General features: G+C 36.2%; 1 protein-coding gene across 1 annotated transcript in view; it reads left to right on the top strand.

Annotated features, from left to right (window-relative positions):
- RASAL2 (RAS protein activator like 2) overlaps window positions 1-18183 on the top strand; it is a 228412-nt gene that overhangs the window by 30844 nt on the left and 179385 nt on the right. The window contains exon 3 of the mRNA XM_032160902.2: window positions 5180-5306. The gene's annotated coding sequence lies outside the window, so the exon portion shown is untranslated. The remainder of the gene's footprint in view (window positions 1-5179; window positions 5307-18183) is intronic.

The raw sequence follows: 18183 nt of genomic DNA, 5'->3' as shown, positions 1-18183 counted from the left end.
ATTATTTCCCAACTGTAGTGCTGTAATCTGGAGGCCAGGCCAGCCAGAGTACAGTAGACTCACTGAGCTGAGGAGGCATAGAACAGAATTTTGCATCTGAAAGGGCTGGAATCTGCTGGGTAGGATACCAGAGAGTCTTTAGCTGGACTGCCCATGTCCAGGGAAAGACTACATAAGTTTTCCAGAGAGAAACTGAAGTATTGAAAACAGAATAGAGATACCAATGGTCATGTTGAGCTACGACAGAGATCTGACACTGCCAGTGAGAAATGTGTTTAAGACCTGACCACTCCAGGAATCCAGCTGAGATACCGGAAAGATCAAATCTCAGAGTTGTGGAAATTGAGGTGTATTAAAGCCAAATGATTTATTTATATCTTCACACTTAGTACTGGTAGCCAAGGACTAATAAATGAATAAGTAGAATTGGAGATACAGAGTATAGATCAGTGGTTCTCAACTTTGTCTGTCTAGAATGTCTGGAATGGTCTAAGCGTTGGCATTTGTTTTTCTCCCAAAAAAAAGGAAGAAACCAGGATACTTGTGCAGAATGTGCAGGTTTGTTACATAGGTACACGTGTGCCATGGTGGTTTGCTGCACCTATTGACCTGTCCTCTAAGTTCCCTCTCCTCACCCTCACCCCCCAGCAGGCCCTGGTGTCTATTGTTCACCTCTCTGTGTCCATGTGTTCTCATTGTTCAACTCCCATTTATGAGTGAGAACAGCATTGGTTTTTTTTTTAAAGCTCCCATAGATGATTATAAGTTGCAGCCAAGGTTGAGAACGTCTGTTATACATGACACTATGAGATGCTTATCCATGATAGGAAGGAGAGGAAACAACACCTTAAGGCAGTGGTTCGCAACCTTAGTGAGCATCAGAATCAGTCGGAGGCTTGTTAAAACACAGATTGCCGAGCTCTACCCTGAGTTTCTGATGCAGTAGGTCTGGGGTGGGGACTGAGAATGTGGTTTTCTAACAAGTTCCTGGGTTATGCTGTTGCTGCTGGTACCTAGACCGCTTGTTTTGAGAACCAGTGTTTTAAGGAAATAAGAAAGTTGAGGAATTGTTTTTTCTTTAAAGTACTGAAAAATCCTCTTAAGCATATAGTAGTCCTGAGCATCTTTTTAGCATTCTTTAGGAAAAGAAATAAGAAGAGCTTTCTGATGCTAGTTAGCGTAATCTTGATTTCCTGTACTTGACTATCTGTTTAATCTGTATGGGTTCAGATTGAAATCAACATTAATTTCCATATGATTCTAAACAATATGAAAGGCAGTTTTACAGAAAATATGTGTGTGTATGTGTGTATATATATATGTGTATATATATGTGTGTATATATGTGTGTATATATGTGTATATATGTGTGTATATATATGTGTATACATGTGTGTATATATATATATGTAAAATATGTGCCACATTGCTTTTTGATTTTCATGGATGGTTTGGAATTAACAAAGAGGACGGAGCCAGAGATCTAGTTTGGCTTTGTTATTAACACATCTTAGATACCTGAGATATCATTTACTCCTTTTCTACTTTCTTCCTCTAAAATGGAATGAAATTAAAGTGCTTGGTTTTGTTTGTTTTTGAGAGACAGGGTCTCACTCTGTCGCTGGAGTACAGTGATGTGTTCATAGCTCATGGCAGCCTTAGATTCCTGTGCTTAAGTGATCCTCTTGCCTCAGCCTCCCAAGTAGCTGAGACTACAGGTGCATGCCACTATAACTGGCTGATTTTTATTTTTTATTTTTTTAAAGATGGAAATCTCACTTTGTTGCCCAGGGTCTTGGACTTTTGGCCTCAAGAGATTCTCCCACCTTGACCTCCCAAAGTGCTGCGATTACAGGTGGGAGCCCCACTGCGCCTGGCCTTGATTTTTTTTTTTTTTTGGAGACAGAGTTTTGCTCTTGTTGCCCAGGTCAGAGTGCAGTGGTGCAGTCTCAGCTCACTGCATCCTCCACCTCCCGGGTTCAAGCAGTTCTCCTGCCTCAGCCTCCCAAGTAGCTGGAATTTACAGGCGTGCACCACCATGCCCAACTGATTTTTTGTATTTAGTAGAGATGGGGTTTCACCATGTTGGTCAGGCTGGTCTTGAACTCCTGAACTCAGGTGATCCACTCACCTCAGCCTCCCAAAGTGCTGGGATTTACAGACATGAGCCACCACACCCAGCCAATTTTTTTTTTTAGTTGAGGCAGAAGAAGATGAGAAGAAGCCCAGTACAAGGCCACAAGGGCAAAGAAGAAAAAAAAAGAAAGAAAATTTACTCTCATGTTATAGAACTTGGAAGATACATAATTTTTATGAGCAATTCAGTATAAACAAGTAAATATGAACTAGTAAAATAAATTACGACAATCACAGTGGAGAAAATTGCTCGTGTATAGCTGATTCTCTTAGTTATATGCTAAGATTTGTATATTTCAGCTTGGGTCATTTGAAAGTACTTGAAATAGGATCTATCCAATTTTAAAGGAGTAGATCAATATCTTTTTAAAAAATATTTTAGCTAAGAAGCAATCTGTAGTGTGGCTCATACCTGTAATCCCAGCACTTTAGGAGGCTGAGGCGGGTGGATCACCTGAGGTCAGGAGTTTGAGACCAGCCTGGCCAACATTGTAAAACCCAGTCTCTACTAAAAATAAAAAAAAATTAGCTGGATGTGGTGGCAGGCACCTGTAATCCCAGCTACTCAGGAGGCTGAGGCAGGAGAATCGCTTAAACTCGGGAGGCGGAGGTTGCAGTGAACCAAAATCACACCATTGCACTCTAGCCTGAGCAACAAGAGCAAGACTCCATCTCAAAAAAAAAAAAATTAAGAAATGCAGTTTAGAATAAAGGTTACATTGTGTTCTTTGTATCCTGAATGAGGAGTAAAATGCCCTAACCTTTAAAAGTGATACTTTGAATACAACCTTTTATCATATTTTAAGTTTTAATACTGGGAAATAAAGAGTCTACATTAAAACTTTGAGAAAATAATTGAGTGAATTTTAGGCCCAAATAAGAAATATTGTATTTATTCTCTCCTTTGATATAGCAGAGACAAAATATGTCCTCATAGAAGACATTCTTACTTTATCTGGATATGGCCTTTATAAATTTGCATAGAAAAAATATTTGCTCCTAAAACACCATAAGAAACTACTACTTTTTTTCTGCATGGTTTAGACCTTTATTATTTAAAATAATAGGCATTTTTAGAACTATTATCAAATAGTTATGTTTATTTAGATTCAACTATTTCTTCAAAGAACCAGATTATTTTTTCCAAATTTACTCTCATTCTTCCCACTTTTAAGGCAGATACAGGATATGTTTTGCCTTTTTTAATAGGAGATAGTCATTTAAACCTATCAGTGATACTCTTTTAATTATTTAAGTAGAGATAATAAAATTTCCATCCTGAAAGGGACAGATGACTTAGATTACTGTTTGTGAAGTTTTATATTACAGAGTACTTTTGGAAGAGTTCATGTCTTTATTGATGCTATTTTTTGGCCTTGGCTTATTTTTGTAATTTTACATTTCTTCTGCCCTTCAATTTCTCAATGTGCAAAGAGTAACCATAGTTATGGTAATAAGGAAATGGGAGAATTGGGGGTCCTATAAGGAGTATGAAAATTTTAAGTGCCTATGGAGGCATTAGGAATTTGCTCCTCGGATTGTCAGTAACAGAGAGAGTTTTCCTTGCCATCATCTCCTTGACCCAAGTCACAGGAGTTGGATTACGGAAGCAAAGCAGAAGGCATGTACACTTAAGCCTATACCTGTCCTACTTTTGCTGGATCAGTTGATGTGATACATGTCCATTATAATCATTTGGAGAAATAAATCATTCATTCCCCATCTCTTAAAAGGAGATAATAATAATGTCTCCCTCATGATGTCACATATATATAAACTCATTAGACTTGCACATGTAAGAACTCAGTGTTTCATTATTGAAATATATTGAAAACAGTATTGGAGCCATAATAAATTAGGAATTATGATTAATTATGACATACTTTGCCAAACTAGGATGTTACAATGCTTAATTCTGATAAAAGCTACTAGTAAAATTTCATTACTGAATATTTAGGATTACCAGAAAAAAAAACACCCAAAACCAAAAAAAAACACAACTTTGAACCATCCCATTACTCTGCATTGATAACCTGCTTTGTAAGTCTTAAAATAGTTATTGGTATTAGAGATTTTTTTTTTACCATTCATAGTTCTCATTCCACATATGCAAATAACCACTTGATATGTTTCTGAAATTATGTCAGAAAAAATGTTTATTAGGATTATAAAAACAATCTTACCTTTGGAAGAAAATATAACATTTTATGTTGGTATCTATACAAGTTTCCACTGAAAATGTGATTTATTAACTATGTCTAAGTGCTCAATTCTAAAATTGAAGAAAATTTGGATGATTTTACTACCTTTAATGAAATCTTTTAAGATAATTTTGAGGCTAAATCTGTCTGATCAACTTTTATTTCCATTTATTTTATTTAACATTGGACAAAATTGGAGCTTGTGAACCAGTTTCTGATATAGAAAAACATTTTATTTGTGTGGGTGTTTTGTTTTCTGAGCTCCAGGAGCAAGCACACACCTGGTTATGATTTGTACATACTTCATGTTAGCTGATTTACATACTCACCTTTCCTGATGTTTCAGTTTTCTTTTTTCTTTTTTTTGAGATGGAGTCTTGCTGTGTCGCCAGGCTGGAGTGCAGTGGTGCGATCTCGGCTCACTGCAACCTCTGCCTCCCAGGTTCAAGCAATTCTTCTGTCTCAGCCTCCCAAGTAGCTGGGACTACAGGTGGGCGCCACCACACCCAGCTAATTTTTGTATTTTTAGTAGAGATGGGGTTTCACCATGTTGGCCAGGATGATCTCGATCTCTTGACCTCGTTATCTGCCCACCTCGGCCTCCCAAAGTGCTGGGATTACAGGCGTGAGCCACTGCACCTGGCCCAGTTTTCTTTTTAAAGGAAAGCTTCCTGTGAAGGAGTTGGTAATAGCTTACCATTGTATATATTTTATTTCTATATTTCTCCTACCTTACTCTTTGTTACACACTCCTGTCTTCTTTGACTAAAACCATTATTCAATCAGAATGTAGTTATGGTGTGTTCACTATTAAGTTTTATCTTTTGCTTTTGATTAACTAGATACCTGTGGAAGGGGGACAGGAGCAGCAGACAGATTCCACCAAAGGGCGATGCCTGAGGAGAACTGTCAGTGTCCCTTCTGAGGGTCAGTTTCCCGAGTACCCACCAGAGGGCGCCACTAAACTGGGTAAGCTACTATGAAAAGGAAATAAATTCCTAGCTTTTATCCCGTAATTTATGGACTTGTTACTGAGTAAAACAGAACATCCTGCATTTCCTGTTAAGTAAGTGCTTTGAAATTAATGGCATGTTAAGCGAGAGTTAGAGGTCATTAGAGAGTTCTGTTCTTTATAACCAACTGACAGCAAAGTTATTTTAAAGAGAAAGACTTTATGTGAGCCCTAGTAAGGTTGCTGTTTAGTCCTAGGCAGATGGGATAATGTGTTGCTTCTGGGTTTATTGCTCAGCTGTAGATTTTGAGAGAGTATTTGGTGATCTTGTTGAAGCACTGAGGTTCATAAGGGAGCAGTTTGTGTTGGAACTTAGCATTAAGTGGTTTAGATGTATCTTGTTCAGGTAGCTACTGGTGTTGTCTTATACAATGTAATACTAGATCAGGCTGATTTAGCTAAGTTAATCTTGCATGTCTCGTAAAAGTCATATGCTGGACTATGGTTGGAGTGGGTGACAAAAGGGAGAAATCCTACTTCCATTTTTCCAGTAAGGTTACTAAAGAAACCTTACTTCCATTGTTATATACTAAAGGAGTTAATGTCAATATCAAAGCAGCTAGCTCTTCTCCCATTCCCTATCAAATGTATTCTGCTAAATGTTTTCATTTTTAATAATGGATATTTAAATAATTGGACTGGTCAGGTAATTTTAAAAGAACATAATTAAGATTAAATAGAATAATGAAGGAATTTGAAAAGTAGGAATTGTTTTGGTGCTTTATATTGTGTTGTTATTTGCTTAGTGAACCATAGACTTTTGACATTTGATAAGTAGATAGAATCATTTATTGTCTCTATGGTGATCAATATGGATAATTCTGTAATTTTGGTTGTGTTTTCTAAAACCATGGTTTGGTTTGGGATTTTGGAAGGGATTGCCTTTTTCTTCATTTCTAAGTGGAACCCAGAGCTTTTGGCTGGAATTTGAGTCCTTATGGGCAGAATTTGAATCTTTTATTTTTCTTTTTATTGTGTAATAGTTGTTGCTTTCCTAGAAATTAGTTGAGTTAGCAAGTACTTTTTTCCAAGGAGCCACCTTGGAGAACTCAGATTTTTCTCTCGTCTTATTTCCACTATACTTCTTTAACATGTGTTGAAACCAGTTTAGATGTGGGCCTAAATTCTACTAAAAACCTGTCTGGGTGTAACCATTTTATACCCTGTTTATATTCCACATCCAACTTCTACGTAAATTGAACTGGCTTAGAGTCACCTTCTTTCAGTTCCTTTGCTTTCATTATTTGCAATGATATGTTGACTGTTGTCTCTTTTTTTTTTTTTTCTGAGACAGAGTCTTGCTCTTTTGCCCAGGCTGGAGTGCAATGGCGCGATCTTGGCTCACTGCAGCCTCCATCTACTTGGTTCAAGAAATACTCCTGCCTCAGCCTCCCGAGTAGTGAGGATTACAGGCGTGCACCACCATGCCTGGCTAATTTTTGTATTTTTAATAGAGACAGGGTTTCGCCATGTTGGCCAGGCTGGTCTCGAACTCCCGACCACCAATGATCTGCCCTCCTCGGCCTCCCAAAGTGCTAGGAATAAAGCGTGAACCACTGCGCCCAGCCTGACTATTGTCTTTACCAATTTTCTAGGAACCTTTCGCTCTTCAAGCTTTGACCCATAAAAGTCAATAGATTTTAAGGAAGTACAACTATAGTCTCAAGAATTACTGCAGTGTTATAGAAGAGAGAACTATATAGGAAATCGTTAAATATCTACAGTGTTCGAGGTACTGGCCCCAAAAAACAAACTAAAAGTGACAAAAGTGTCTGGTCTAGAGCCAGTCCTTATCTTTTGTGCTTAACAAGAAGTCCAGTAGCCATTCTGACTCATGGACAGTCCATGAGCAAATGTCCTAAATTTGCACTAAAAGCTATCCTCGTAAATATTATAGGGAAAAACAGTACTTCTAGAGCCATTCTTCCTTACATGCCAGTCTAATCTTGAATTAGATAATTGTTCTTTTTTTTAATTGTTATCTCCAAGTGATTTGTCTTTAGCCAAAATTTCTGCTGTCGGGTATTTCATTGAATAATTGCTGTATATGTAACATTCTATGCCAGTCGCTAAGAGTGAAAAGAGGTATAAGATTTCTGCTCTTAGAACATTTTTTATATAGTTAGCAAGATAGGATGAATATACATAAAAACTAAAATATGTTAGTGTACAAAAATTGATTGTATGTCTATATACTAGCAATAAACAGGAAACAAAAAAATTAAATATCCTGTTTAATATAGCATCATGATAACAAATTTCTAGGGGAAAAGATCTAATAAGAGATGTGAAAGCCTTCTACATAGAGAACTTTAAAATATAAAAGAAAAAAAGATTTAAATAAACAAATGGAGGGCTAAATAACGTGATGATGGTTCAGAAGACTTAATATAATGTCAGTTCTCTTTAAGATCAAAATTTCAATGAATTTCAAAATTTCTGCCCCCCATCCTTACCACCACATACACATATACAAATTGGCAAGTTGATTCTAAAATTCATCTTGAAATGCCATAGACCAAATATAGCCATGGCAGAAGAAAACAAGGTGAGAAGACTTAATTTACTAGTATCAAGATCTGTTTAAAAAAGTATAATAGGCCGGGCGCAGTGGCTCACGCCTATAATCCCAGCACTTTGGGAGGCCGAGGTGGGCAGATCACGAGGTCAGGAGTTCAAGACCAGCCTGGTCAATATGATGAAACCCTGTCTCTACTAAAAATAGAAAAAATTAGCTGAATGTGGTGGCATGTGCCTATAGTACCAGCTACTCAGGAGGCTGAGGCAGGAGAATCGCTTGAACCCGGGAGGTGGAGGTTGCAGTGAGCCAAGATTGAGCCACTGCACTCCAGCCTGGGAGACAGAGCGAGACTCCGTCTCAAAAAAAAAAAAAAAAAAAAAGTATAATAATGTGTTGGTGGAAGAATCAACAAATAGAATAGTGAAATAGAATGGAGAGTCCTGAAGTTATCCCATATATATAAGGACATTTGGTGTGAGGGTAAAGACAGTCTTTTTAGTCATTGGTGCTGTGGCAATAACATATCTTTTTGGAGCGGGGTGGGAATGAGGAGGAATCGACCTATAAGGTAGTGACCTCATAACCATGCACAAAATCAATTCCAAGATCTGAACAAGAGAGATAATACAATAAAACTTCTAGAAATAATGCAGGATATTTTCATGATCTTGGATAAAGAAAGATTTCTTAAGTCAGGAGTGTCCAATCTTTTGGCTTTCCTGGGCCACATCAGAAGAAGAATTGTCTTGGACGACACCCAAAATGCACTAACACTAACGATACCTGATGAGCTTAAAAAAAAAAAAAAAAAAAGGTTCATGCAAAAATCTCATAATGTTTTAAGAAAGTTTAAGCGTTTGTGTTGGGCTGCATTCAGAACCATCCTGGGCTGCATGCAGCCCATGGACTGTGGGTTGGACAAGTTTGTTTTAAACAATACAAAAAACACAAATCATAATGGAAATAATTGATACATTGGACTATATTAAGATTAAGAATTCCGTCAATCAATACATCATTAAGAGAGTGAAAAGGCAAACCACAGAGTAGAATAATATATTTGCAACACCTATAATGAACAAAGGGCTTTTATCTAGTATATATAAATGCTTCCTCGTAGAAAATGAGCAAGAGGCTTGAACAGATATTTTAACAAAGAGTTCACTGAAGAACAGACACAAAATAGTACATCCTGTCTGATTCCATTTATATCAAGTTCTAAAACCGTCAAAACTAATCTATGGTGTTAATTATTAGGATGGTGGTTACTTTTGGGGAAGAGGCATGAATAGTGATTGGGAGGAATATAAAGGTGGGTTGGTTACTTTTGGGGAAGAGGCATGGATAGTGATTGGGAGGAATATAAAGGTGGGTTCTGGAGTGCCAGTAGTGTTCCGTTTGTTGACTTGGGTAGGAATTACACAGGTGTGTTCACTTTGTGATAATTCATTGAGCATATATGTGTTATACTTAAAGAAAATTTTAAAAAGACAAAGAAAAACAAACCAAATTGTGCTGTCACATAAGTGGTCTATACTATTACAAAGTACATAGTAAGGAGGATTAAGAACTATATAGCCAACTCCGTTGTATGCTACCAAAAGGGCCACTAGGATGAGGACTAATGAAAATCATTAGGCCAGGTGTGATGGCTCACACCTATAATCCCAGCACTTTGGGAGGCTGAAGCCGGAGGATCAGTTATGTCTAGGAATATGAAACCAGCCTAGACAACATAGTGAGACCCTATTTCTACAAAATAAAAAAATTAGCCAGGCGTGGTGGTACACATCTGTAGTCTCAGCTACTCTGAAGACTGAAGTGGGAGGATCTCTTGAGCGTGGGAGGTTGAGGCTACAGTGAGCTGAGATCACACCACTGCACTCTAGCCTAGGCAACAGAGTGAGACCTTGTCTCAAAAACAAAACAAAACAAAAACCACACATTAGATTTAGTGACATTAAGGTTCTTGGTAAGTTTAGGAACTGCAGTTTTAATGGTATGTGGCAGCAGAAGCCCTACTGAAATGAGTTGAGAAGATAGTGTGATAAGGAAATCAAAACAACAAATGGAGACAATTCTTTTTAAACATTTGCCTGTGGAAAAACTGAAAGGCTTTCCTCTAGATCTGGAACATGACAAGGATGTGCACTTTTACCACTCTTATTGGTTATAGTACTGGAAGTCCTAGCTAGAGCAGTCAGACGAGAAGGAAATAAAGGGCATCCAAATTAGAAAGGAAGAAGCCAACTTATTCTTGTTTGCAGATGATACGATCTTATATTTGGAAAAACCTAAAGACTCCACTAAAAAACTATTAGGACTGATAAACAAATTCAGTAAAGTTTCAGGATACAAAATCAGCATACAAAAATCAGTGGCATTTCTGTATGTTAACAGTGAACAATCTGAAAAAAGAAATTTAAAAAGTAATACCATTTACAAGAGCCACAAGTAAAATGAAGTACCTAGGAATTAACCAAAGAAGTGAGTATCGCTACAATGAAAACTATAAAATACTGATGAAAGAAATTGAAGAGGATGGCAAAAAATGGAAAGATATTTCATGTTATGAATGTTATAATGTCCATACTGCACAAAGCAGTCGACAAATCCAGTGCAATTCCTATCAAAATACCAATGACATTCTTCACAGAAATAGGAAAAACAATACTAAAATTTATATGGAATCACAAAAGACCGTGAATAGCCAAAGTCATTCTGAGCAAAAGGAACAAAACTAGAGGAATCACATTACCTGAGTTCAAATTACAGTACAGAGCTATAGTAAGCAAAATAGCATGGCACAGGCAGAAAAACAGACACATAGACTAGTGGAACAGAATAGAGAACCCAGAAACAAATCCACACACCTACAGTGAACTCAGAATTTGCTTAATGGATTGGATGTGGAAAGTGAGAAATAGAAGATTCAAGATTGTTGGCTAGAACAGCTAGAGGAATGAAGTTACTGTTTTTTAAAGTGAGAAGACTGTGGGAGAAACTAGTTTGAAAGTGTGATTGACCAGCAGCTCAATTTTTGCACACGTTAAGTTTGAGGATATTATTAGACACCCAAGTAGAAATTTGTTGGATATATGAATTTGGAAATAAAGGGAAAGGTATAGACTAGAGATACAAATTGCAAGCTTTTAGCAAATAGATTATATTTAAAACCCTGAGATTTAATGACATTCCTATTAGAATGTATGACAAAAGAAATGCAAAGACTAAGCCTGGGACAACATTTAGAGGTTAGGAAGGTGAGGAAGCACTAGCAAAGGAAGACCTAAAGAGGAAAGATGAAAATCAAGAATTTTGTTTCCAAATAAGCAAATTGAGACAAATGTGTATGGAGAAGAAGAAGGGAGTGCTTAAGCATAGAATTTACTTCTTATTGACAAGAGTTCTCAAACTTTTGCATTCAGCAGTTTACAGTTACCAAGGATACTAAATTTGACATAGATTTTGATTCATCAAATTTTTTTTCCACTGAAAATGAGATGTTTTCTTAAGGCACGTGTGCGTCTGAAGTACCCACTTCCAGATTTAGAAAACCTAGAAAAAAACTATTTTCCCCTAGTAACAGTATCCAGATTTTAATTTATTCATCAAAAGATGATCTAAATTCAAACCATGCAAAGCATGACTTGCTGAATTTTCAAGAGGAGGTAGGAGGGTTCTTTGTATACAAATAATACTGGAAGGCATATTAGTTGACCGTGTGAACTAGAATTAATAGTCATTTTCAATGTCAATGTAACCTACAAATTCAACTTCTTTTAAAAAAACCAAAGCTATCAAATATCTTGCAAGAACTCTGAGAAAGGGGAAAAGTGAAAGCTGAAGAGTGGACATTTTTGTGAACTGTGCATTTATGGAAGAAAATTTATCTCTGTTATTCCATATTGCTTACTGCTTGGCTGGTGGATAGTACAAGGTGAATTTGGAACTGTCTCCAATCTTTTTGTTGTATTTCTTTGACATTACGGTAAAGTTCATGTTTTCATGCCCAAATGGGCAGACTACAGTATGAGCCTGAAATGAGCAAGGGTAGTTGTTTGCATGTAACATCATAAACATGTTCATAAAGCTGGTTTAATTAGAAAATGCCAAACATTCATAAATCCGAGGCTTTCTCAGTCCTCAAACAGAAAGTTCAGATTGAACTGGTAAATTCAAATCCAAACGTTCAGTAACTCAAGGCTGCAGAGATCTCATGCCTCTATTTTAATATATTATGATAAAATGTTAAAGTTATCCCATCATCTTACTTACAGAATGTCTGGATTTTTATAAAAACTGTGCCTGTGATAGTAAATTTGTTTTATTACCCTAGAGTCCTCAAAAACCCATAAACATTTGGTAAATATATTTAAAATTATAATTTAACATAGTATGCCTCTGATACATTCTAGCAAGCCTTAGGAAAGAGTATATCGAAAGTCTTTTAGAGTCAAAGCTAGCTATCTAAAATTTTTATGTTTATATACATGAAGACCAAAAAAGGAAATTAAGTTGGAAAACTCTGAGGAAAAGCAAACCTTTTACTTTATACCATCTTTTCCTAAGTTTATTGACCTCTAAGTGACCAAAAACTCGAGAAAACTTTGAAGAAAATTAATATTAAAGTTGAACATGTTCTCTAGGGTATTTATAGAAATATGATAAAGGATAAAGTTTTTGATCAAAATTAATAAAGGATATTGATTATTCAAACATTAGCTTTTTTTTTTTTTTTTTTTTTTTTTTGAGACAGGGTCTCACTCTGTTGCCCAGGCTAGATTACAGTGGTGTGATGTAGTCATGACTCACTGCAGCCTCAACTTCCCAGGCTCAACTGATTCTCCCACCTCCACCTGCCAAGCAACTGGTACTACAGGCACTCACCACCATGCCTGGCTATTTTTTTTTTTTTTTTAATTTATTCTAGAGACAGGGTGTCACTATCTTGCTCATGCTGGGAAACCTTGGTTTAAACCCTGGCCCTTTCTGTTAGATTAAATTAGCCTCAGTTCTAACTTTATTTGTAAATTAGTGAGGACTCTGTTTTTATTCCCAAGACATTGTTAGAAATATCTAGGTAATTTATGAAATATTTTCAAGATGCTAGAATCTTCTATAAAATTACTGGATGGTAATAGCATTGGTAGACAGGATATGTGAGTAATGAAGATTTAATATTACAGGAGATATATTCTTTCCTTTTTAAAATAGAGTAAAAATGCTGATAAATAATGTCTGTGTATGGTAGTACTCAGTATTTAGATTGGCTATTAAATTAATGTGTGTATTTACTTAACCAACAGAAGCAGACCTTGAACTTTATGGTGATATATTAATACATATAAAGATCAAAATCTTTATAAAAAATAATATCCTAGTATTTCTAGCTCTGAAAGTTGGAGCTCAATGGATAATGGCAGCCACTGATTTTCTTTGAAATTTCCTTAAAATGTCATATCTTGTTCCTCTCCTGTAAACTAAGATTATTTGACTACTATCTATAAGAAAGCTCACATTAAAACAGCTGCATATTATCTAGGCATTATATTTATATTCCACATTAATAGATGGCAGTGATATGCAAGTAATTTGAGGAGAACTCAGATAAGCTCAAGAATTATCAAAATCATTATGAATAATTAAGGTAGAAAACCCTGGAAAAATCTTCCTCAAGGTTTTGGTTGAGTAGTTTTGGGTTTTCTTAAAAACCATGAATGACTATATATTTATTCTTTGAAATAAGATTTGGGAAGATGTATGTGGTAATACTGATGGTAATATTCTGGAAGAATTGGCTTGATTATGGGATAAAATAGTCATCTACAGTCAGTTCTGTTATAATGTCACATATAGAGTGCTAAAAATCACTACACTGTGCAAGTGGAAACAAAGTGGTTAGGGGCACTACTCTCAAAAACATGGTTAGTAACACCCACAAAAATGATAAAACTAGGTTTCAAATACTATAATGAATATAGCACTTTACCTTGAAAAAATCCTAAAGTTTCCTTGTGGTAGTGGGCATCAGACTAATTTGTAAGTGTATTTTGAATTGATAGAAGGAGGGTTATTTAAAAGCGGATAGAATGTTGTTACAACAGACGTGTTTGGGTGTGGCTAATAACACTCATGCAGTGAACTGACGCAGCTGGTAGATGTTTGAGGTGTATATGAATATGAACATCTTGTATATCATGGCTTGGTGATTTCATTTAGTGTTTATTACAGATGAAATTTGTAAGTTAGTGAGGACTCTGTTTTTATTCCCAAGACATTGTTAGGAATATCTAGATAATTTATGAAATATTTTCAAGATGCTAGAATCTTCTATAAAACTACTGGATGGTAATAGCATTGACAGACAGGATATGTAAGTAATGAAGGTTGTGCATAAGCAAATACAGATTTTGTGTTATGTGCAAATTGTTACCTAAAACAAATCAATTGCGGTAGAACATTTAAGTTTTCAAAGCAAATATTATAACAGAACTGACCTTATTACCAATCCGATATAGTCAGATTTGCCCATTAGAAAGAAGCTTGCATTATTAGCCAATTAAATGCAAAAACTTCATTTACATTTGAACATTTTCCTGATTTTCTTTTGGAAGTAGTTAATTGGGTCTCAAAACTGATATGAATAAAATAAAAAAAACTAGTACTTAAGTTCTCAAGCTAACCTACTAAAATCAATTTTACTGTTTGATTTTGTTACTTTTGTTACTCTTATGAGCTAGATTTTGATTAGCAGTAACATTTTTTTCCATTGGGACATCAGTTCTCAATTCCAAGTTGAGGTGCTAGACTACAATTCTGCTGTAATTTGAAGTTTGGATTCCTAATTTGTTCTTTTATCTTCCATATTTTAGCACAGTGGAGATTTGTTTACTTCTGTGAAGGTGGCTCCAAGGCAGTGCTGCCACTTACGGTTGCTCAAACTGTTACCCAATTACCTGTCATTTGTTATCGTTGATTTGTAGCTGTTTCATAAAATATCCAGTAGATGGCAGTAAAGTTTCTTCAATAAAGGATTCCCTTTCTAATTTGTGGAAGTCATTTGTATAGGCTATCGTCATGGTTGCTGTTCCCAGTCTGTACAGTCAAGTTCTGTGGAAATGGGTGCCCAAGATGACCAGAGTAGAGTACTCTAAAATGTGATACCCACGCTAGAGGCTCCTCTTAATCAGCCCTAAGGCCAAGTTCTTAGTAAACCACTGTGGTGGTTGGAGAATCAGGTGGGAAGTAAGAATGATTTTTAGATTCAGCCTGGACATCTGGAGGAGATGAATGGCAGATTGAACACAAGCATCTAATTGTACTCCTCCCAGAAACTCCACCAAACCTAGTAAAGGTGTTTTATTTTAAAGACATGATCCATCAAGGATATGGAGAACGAGAAAGAAGAAAACAGCCATACACACACACACACGTGCGCGCGTGCACACACACACACACACACATACACACACACACACATATTGAAAGCTGAAAAGCAAATAGAGTGTGGCAAATGACATAGCTTACTTAAGAAAGCCAAATCTTAACCTGGCTATGAAGAAGGCTAAAGATGAAGCTGACCTTTACCACAGAATCTTTAAATAGCTCAGGAATTGAGCCAGACATATGTGGTAGCAGATCCCCAGGTCTCCTCCTCTTCCCCATTCCACTGAACAACTGTTCTTCCTACCTATACCTCCACCTTAGTATAAGACTCCAGGTGTACTCTTTGGAGGAAAAAAAAAAAAAAGCCCAAGTATCTTTGGATTGGGAGATACTAGGCAAAATTGAGAACAGGGCATTTTACCACATATGAGGGAATTAGGTGAATATGTGCACGCTGAATGATGGGACTCCTCCACCTTTCTTCTCTCACTTGCCTTTACTCTACAGGCAGGAGATTAGTAGAATACCCCTTGGGGTATTTAGCCCAAGAAGAAAGATTTAAGGATACCAACTTTCCCAAGATTAGTGGGCATCTGGAGAAAAGCCTGAAAGAGAGAGACTAAAACATAGAAAAAAAAAAAGAAGAAGAAGAGAAGAAAAAGAAAAAAGGGAAAAAACAACTTGGAGGTATAGAGACTAGGCAGGGAACAAAATTTTAGAAAAAATGATTGATATCCTCAGAAAGATAGGATGTTACATACATGAAACAAGAACAGAATGTTTTACAAAGTTGAGCTTTTGTCTACTAAAAAATTAGAATATAAAACTCAATATAAGGGTTGGAAAATGGAATTGAGAAAATAGAAAGTAGATAGGGAAAAAAAAGATAAAATAATGAGAGGACCAGTCTAGGAAGTTGAATATCAAAACAACAATTCCAGAAAAAGGGAAAGAAAGGGAGCAAAAGCCTAGCAGAATAATTTCAGGAAATTTACCACTGAAAGATATGTGTTTCCAGGTTGAAAGGGCTTACTGAGTTCCCATGACAAGGCACATTTCATGAAATTTTAAATTGTCTGTAGTGACAAGAGACAGTCTTACAAACCTGCAAAAAAAAAAGGGAAATCGGAGTACATACAAAGGATCAGAAAGGCTTCGGACTTACAGTAAGCAATATCAGAAGCTAGAGAATGATGAGGAATGCCCTCAAAATTCTGAAGGAAATTTTTTTCCAGTCCAGAATTGTATATTTAGCTGTAAACCATTAGTCAAATTTGAGAATAGCATAAAGACATTTTCAGACATGCAAGACTCAAAGCAGATTACCTCCTACACATCATTTTTCCTGAAGCTAATGAAAGATATGTTTTACTAAGAATGAGGACAGGAGATCTAGCACTGGGGAGAGAAAAAGGGAACTTTTAGTAGAATGCTAAAGACAGAACCAAGTTTAATAGCTCAGTACAAGATGTAGAATGAAGACAGCCAGTTCAGACTGGAGCAGCTGATAAGGCTGTAGTGAGACTTTCCAAGAACACAGAATTGATAAGTTAACTCAATCAGTGGAAACAATAGGAAGCGCATTTGTGGTTGAATTAACAATAAGCACATAGATATCTAAGCAAATGAGTAATACAAGAGAACACTATAAGAAACAAAAAAGTAGTTCAGGACGAAGAGAACACTTCTATAGCACTTTTTATCGTATTGGGCACTTTACATATATGAACTTTTTAATCCTTGTAAACCCAAGAGGTAGATAATGTTACAATGAATATTTTATGGATAAGGAAACTGAGGCATAGAGAGGTGAAGTAACTTGCCTAAATAGCTAGACAGCCATTAAGTGGCAAAGATAGGCTTTGAACCCTGCAAGTATGCCTTCAAGATCTATGCTCCTGACCACTATGCTACAGTCTACATAGGATTTACTCTGTGGCTGGAGTCTAAATAACATACATAGTCATAATATTGTTTGCCTTTACCAAAATTATTATGTAACTGTGTAGGGAAGGTGAGAGAATAGGAGTATGTATGCACCTACTGGGATGGTGATGGAGGAGGAAGGATTCACATTTTCATCTTTCATAGTGGAAAGTCAATAGATAATGTCTAAAATAGAGAAATTTTAAAACATCAATAAAGCAATATTATTCAATATTTGATGTTAACTACCAAAACAATTGGCTAAGAGAGGTAAAAGTGGTTGCTTCTGCAGAAGGAAATGTGTTAAAAGAGGAGGGCTGGGGATTGCTGTTTGTTTTAACAAGCTGTAGAACCAGTTGACTCTAAACTGTGTGCACATATATATTTTTTTTTTTTCTGTTTTGAGACAGGCTCTCACTCTGTCACCCAGGCTGTAGTGCAGTGGCATGATCACAGCTCACTGCAGCCTCAAAGTCCTGGGCTCAAGCAATCCTCCCACCTCAGCCTCCCAGGGAACTGGAACTGCAGGTGCACACCACCACACCCAGCTAATTAAGGGCATTAATTCCTTAGATTTTAGGGATTTAAATGGAAGGGTATATTACATTGATAACGACAGGTGGGTTTCACACTACTAAAATATACTGTTATTAAAATAAGCTAAGTCTCTTCTCATTCTATAGTCACTTGTAGTAAGATATTGTTAGCCTTTAAAACAGCTTAGTTTTTCCTTATCTAAGGTAAGGAAGATAAATTGACAAAACAAGACTAAAAACTTCTTGGCGTTTTTAGGTTTAATTATTATAATCTAATAGAGAATAAAAGCAACCTCTATTGGATGCTTCAGGAATGTTTTAAAAAGATATTTTCTTCTCTTTGTGTCTTTGTTAAATAAAAATTCAGCTGAAATAATGCTAAAGAACAAGTTCTCTGCAGACCATAAATGTTGTACCTGTGATTTAATGTATCATTTTGGTTGTTTATATTTCTGCCAATGA

The sequence above is a fragment of the Hylobates moloch genome, unplaced genomic scaffold, assembly GCF_009828535.3.
Source record: "Hylobates moloch isolate HMO894 unplaced genomic scaffold, HMol_V3 SCAFFOLD_8, whole genome shotgun sequence".
Taxonomy (NCBI): Eukaryota; Metazoa; Chordata; class Mammalia; order Primates; family Hylobatidae; genus Hylobates; species Hylobates moloch.
The sequence above is the reverse complement of the archived record's forward strand: the minus strand, read 5'-3'. Positions and strand labels throughout refer to the sequence as shown.